We start from the raw sequence: 5,140 nt of genomic DNA on the forward strand, positions 1-5,140 counted from the left end.
GTCTCCTTGCTATATATCCTGAAAAATTTAAAGTGGTTGTCGAAGAATATCTACGACTTCATCATCCCTAATTTCTGGGGTCCTAATTTCCCCAATTTTTATTCCAACGCATTACAATGCTTAAGGGGTGGTTGAGAAAGGCACCAACCACTCCCCCCGCAGCACCAAGGCCTAACTGATAATCAAGATCAAGGGAGGTCTTCGAAGTCATTCCCAAGTACGCATTGAGGAACGGATATCTCAAATCTTGGGCCTGCTTTCAGTCCGTGGTGGAAGCGGAGGGCGTTATTTTGAGTAAAATTTTATCTGCTAGCTATAATCTAGTTTATATATTTTTACAAAGGTTTTTAACATTTTATATTTCGAAGGGAATCTGTGTTTTCCTTTCATTTTATGCAAACTGCCAAATTTAACTCGAACATTCTGTATACAGATTTCCGATTTTTACTCAAAGATTTGAGGAGCAAAATTCAATTAAATCGACTCTAGTAGAGTACCTGTTATTTTATCGACATTAGAGAGAAGGAAAATCTAAGCCCAACCTGAGTTCAAATAAGATCCTGTCGGCAAAATCTGAATCCCGGATGTAAATTTTGTAGTTTATAGCTAAAAGGATTTGTTGTTCACCTGTATGTTTCTCTTTTGATTTTGCAAATTACCATATTTTCTATACATTAGTTATGATAATGATAAGGAATAAATTTTTGTTTCAGTAAAATTACAGTTCAATGACTGAAATCAGTAAACATCAATGTTGGGATTGCTAGTTTTATTTTACCCGTAACAGGTCTATTTGCATTAGAAGCGTGGAAAAGTGTTTATGAAAATAGAAACTACATTGTGGGTATTGCTTTAGCCAGTCATACCGATTTTCAAACTTTTTTCAATCTAAGGCACACTGAATTCGGTTCAATACGATAGTCCATTAAATTTTCAAATCTTAGATACGTATTTACTTAAGTATGTTTGCATGTATAAGTATTGTTTTAAAGAGGAAATCGAGGCGTGCATTTCATTTTGCCACATTTCAAAATCTTTAGCATCCCCACAAAAAAAAAACCCCCAAAAAACGGGGCAAACTAGCGGATTATATGTAGGTTTTAAGTGAGTTGCAGCTCAGTGTGTGAAAATATCTACACAGTGATTATTTGCGGTAGTTCGACCCACGTAATATAGTCCAGGGAGGCGCAATGGCCCAGTGGTTAGGGCACAGGACTCGCGATCAGAGGATCGCGGTTTCGATTCCCAGACCGGGCCTTGTCTGTGTTTATTGAGCGAAAACACCAAAAGCTCCACGAGGCTCCAGCAGGGGATGGTGGCGTCCCCTGTTGTACTCTTTCGCCACAACTTTCTCTCACTCTTTCTTCCTGTTTCTTGGGTAAAAAGCTGCGATGGACTGGCGTCCCGTCCGGCTAGGGGGAACACATACACCATGGAAACCGGAAAACCGGCCCTATGTTCCACAAGGGGCTCAGAGGATTTCCAAACAAAAAATACGTAGTCCAGAATGCATTATATTGGCAAAAATAAGGCAGACTGTCATGATTGGTAACGTCTAAACTGAGGCTTAACAACTACAATAACAAGAGTAACAAAAAGATACTCTAATGGTCAAACATACATCAAATTATACGTTTTTTCGAGCTGATTCTTTTTCTGTATGTTTAACGTTTTTTATTTCAGGAAATTGGCCAGACGTGGATTTCCATTTTGGATTGTGTAGAGACATTGACAAAGACGTCTTTCTATGGCAGAATGGAGAAGCACCTACGTATGATTTCTGGATGACGGATAGACCTGACAACTCTGGAGGCGATCAGCACTGTGTACTTTTAGACCACAGAAGTAATCACAAATGGAATAATTATGATTGCGATTTGGCGGCCGGTGAGAGATATATATGCGAGATAGTCATACGATAAATGTGTAGCTGGAAGAACGGTAATTACACACACACACACACACACACACACACACACACACACACACACACACACACACACACACACACACACACACACACACACACACACACACAAGGAGGTAAAGACCCCTTTCGGTCATGAATGACCATGGAATTGCACTTAGAAAGTTACTCTCTGAGGTACAAGTCTGGGCAAGGTTGTTTGTAGAAGATTAGCAGTCACCATGGATACTACTCTCCCCTGTCCATGCCACTGATATTATCCAAGGGAAAGGCAAATGCTGATACAGCTTGGTACTAGTGACATCACAACTCATTTCTACAGCTGAATGAACTTGAGCAAGATTAAATAAGGTGTCTTGCTCAAGAACACAACGCACAGCTCGGTCCGATTGTGAGCCCTTAGCTCGAACCACTGACCCATGCGCCTTCGCCATATACATATTCTTTTATTCTTTTGTTTCAGTCACTTGACTACGGCCGTGCTGGAGTATGGCCTTTTAGTCAAAGAAATCGAACCCTGGACTTATTCTTTGTAAGCTTGATGCTTATTCTATCTGTCTTTTCTACTGAACCGCTAGGTAACGGGGACGTAAATACACCAACATCGGTTGTGAAGTGATGCAGTGGGGTGGATAAACACAGACACAAACACACACACATATATTAAAGTATATTTGCCAACATAATGTGGATGTCCTGGAAATGACGATGTTGCAGCACAGGCACATTACGTTGGCAAATAGTCTTTACTTTAAAGAACTGTTACTGAATATCACTTTTTGTGAGATTTAGAAATAACAATACATATATATCGGGGCGAATGGTTTTGCATACGGTGCTGGGTTTTACAATGCTTTGAATAATATTAATGATATTTATATAAGCCTACCGCGATCACCGTGCAATGACCAAGGAAAATAGTCTAATATTAACACAACAATCAAGATGGGGACAAATATCCGTTGAATGTAAATAATGAAAATAATGCACATAATTTCTCATCTCTTAAATATAGAACTGTAGTTCGTAGTTGTTTTGTAAACAAACTTTCTATGCGCTTTCGTTGCAAGTGGTTTTGTAAATGGCGCCGGGTTTTACAATTCTGTAAATAATAATAATAATGGTATTCAAATAAGCCTAAAGCTTACAGCGATCACCGTGCAATGACTAAGGAAAATAGTCTAATAATGGGGCGTATAAACCCTCGACAAAATAAGTAGGCTTCCCTGAACATACGTATATGTATATATATATACGAAAAGCTTCTTTTTGTATATTTTGTTTATATTGCTTCGGCAGTACATATACTAAAATTGGAACGATACAGAGAAGATTAGCATGGCCCCTGCGCAAGGATGACACGCAAATTCGTGGAGCGTTCCATATTTTCTTAAGGCGTCGAGCTGGCAGAAACGTTAGCACGCCGGGCGAAATGCTTAGCGGTATTTCGTCTGTCGCTACGTTCTGAGTTCAAATTCTGCCGAGGTCGACTTTGCCTTTCATCCTTTCGGGGTCGATTAAATAAGTACCAGTTACGCATTGGGGTCGATATAGTCGACTTAATCCGTTTGTCTGTCCTTGTTTGTCCCCTCTGTGTGTAGCCCCTTGTGGGCAGTAAAGAAATAGAAGAGCTTCTTTTTGTTTCTGTCTACGACATCGACTCACAAAGCTTTGGTCGCCCGAGGGTATAATAGAAGACACTGACCCAAGATGACATGCAGGGGGCCTGTTCCCGGAACCATGTGGTTGGGAAGCAAGCTTCTTAACATACAGCCACGACTGCGCTTATATATACATAATAGACAGATAGATAAACAGTATATAATATATATATACAATCACACACACACACAAACACACACACACAAACACACACACACACACCAGCTGAGTATCCTGACGTTGGAAAAATTTTCCCAAAAGAATATATTGCCGGACTTTCGGCATAGCACACCAAAATAAGTTGTATTTTCCAAACAGTTTTTTTTTTCAATACACACTTGAAAATGATGAAGGAAAACTTTTTATGAAAAAAACACATTTTAAAATGTTATTCATCTCCCTGCCTCCTGGCCAATTGTGTCTTTTCTTCTTCTACTACTCGCTGTATAGGAAATGTCTTTGCTTTGGCCATTTTTTTCTTTTCTGCACTATCCATTTAATAAAGGTGAGAAAAGTCTTGAAGGTTCAAAACAAATTTTGAATTCAACGATTGCCATTACAATTCTCACTCTCTTTATTTTCAAAAAGAAAAAATGAAATTTAATTTTAAAAAAATAAGATTTTGTTTTCCAGTTTTGTTCCATTAACATTGCTCATAAATCCTAGAATTTCGGCTTTTTTTCGAAAATATTACCATCACTTTAAGATACCGCCAGTCTGGATCTGCACTTTGTTTCTGTTTATAATTTAAAAATATTTTTCAGACGAAAAGGTATGTGAGTTAAGGTAGATTTAGCTGTTGTTTTAGCACATCCCATGACAATCTGATACTTTCTGCGTGTATTTATTGCGTGTATTGGTGTGTTTTTTTTTTAAATATTGTACTCTCAGTGAACATATTTTATGGAATGATTCCGCGGTGGTTCATTGCTGCGATTTAAGTAATAATAATAAGAAGAAAATTAATTTCTAATCCCCCATCCTGCACTAAGCGAGTGTATGTGTGTGTGTATGTCTGTATGTATGTGTGTGTCTGTGTGTATGTATGTGTGTGCGTGTGTGCGTACGTAGGTGGGTAGGTGCGTGCATGTCTCTGTGAAAACAAACATTTACTAACAGCAAAGTGTGCTATTAAGATAAATGACCTTTTACATACCTTCGTCGCCTTAATAAAATTCTTTACACATATGCACGCACTCACACAGACAAATATACACACACTCAGCGTGAGCTATATGTTTTTATAGAGAGTGAGAGACAGAGTGTGATAAATATATTGAGTGAGGGTGAACGTTTACCATGAGAAACACAAAAAAAGAAAACATGGACAGAAAAATATTTTCTGATGTCACTGATTTTGAAGTTCTAGAATTAAGTGAAATGTTTCAAACTTGTTATGTTGATGTACTATTTGACGCCGAATCAACGTTTGTGATTAATTTAGCCTGGGAAATTTTAGTAAAATGGTTGTGAGGTTTGAAGTTTGCTTATTTTTATTTAGTCAGAGGGTTCGTGCGTAAAAGCTGTCCTAAAATGAAAGTAAACATTAGA

General features: G+C 38.2%; 1 non-coding gene across 1 annotated transcript; it reads left to right on the forward strand.

Annotated features, from left to right (window-relative positions):
- The first annotated feature begins 3,212 nt into the window (after nucleotides 1-3,212).
- Nucleotides 3,213-3,317, forward strand: LOC128250080 (U6 spliceosomal RNA). The gene has a single exon (XR_008266204.1). It is a non-coding gene; the product is annotated as a U6 spliceosomal RNA (small nuclear RNA).
- Nucleotides 3,318-5,140: the final 1,823 nt, after the last annotated feature.

This window comes from Octopus bimaculoides, chromosome 1, assembly GCF_001194135.2.
Source record: "Octopus bimaculoides isolate UCB-OBI-ISO-001 chromosome 1, ASM119413v2, whole genome shotgun sequence".
Lineage (NCBI taxonomy): Eukaryota > Metazoa > Mollusca > Cephalopoda > Octopoda > Octopodidae > Octopus > Octopus bimaculoides.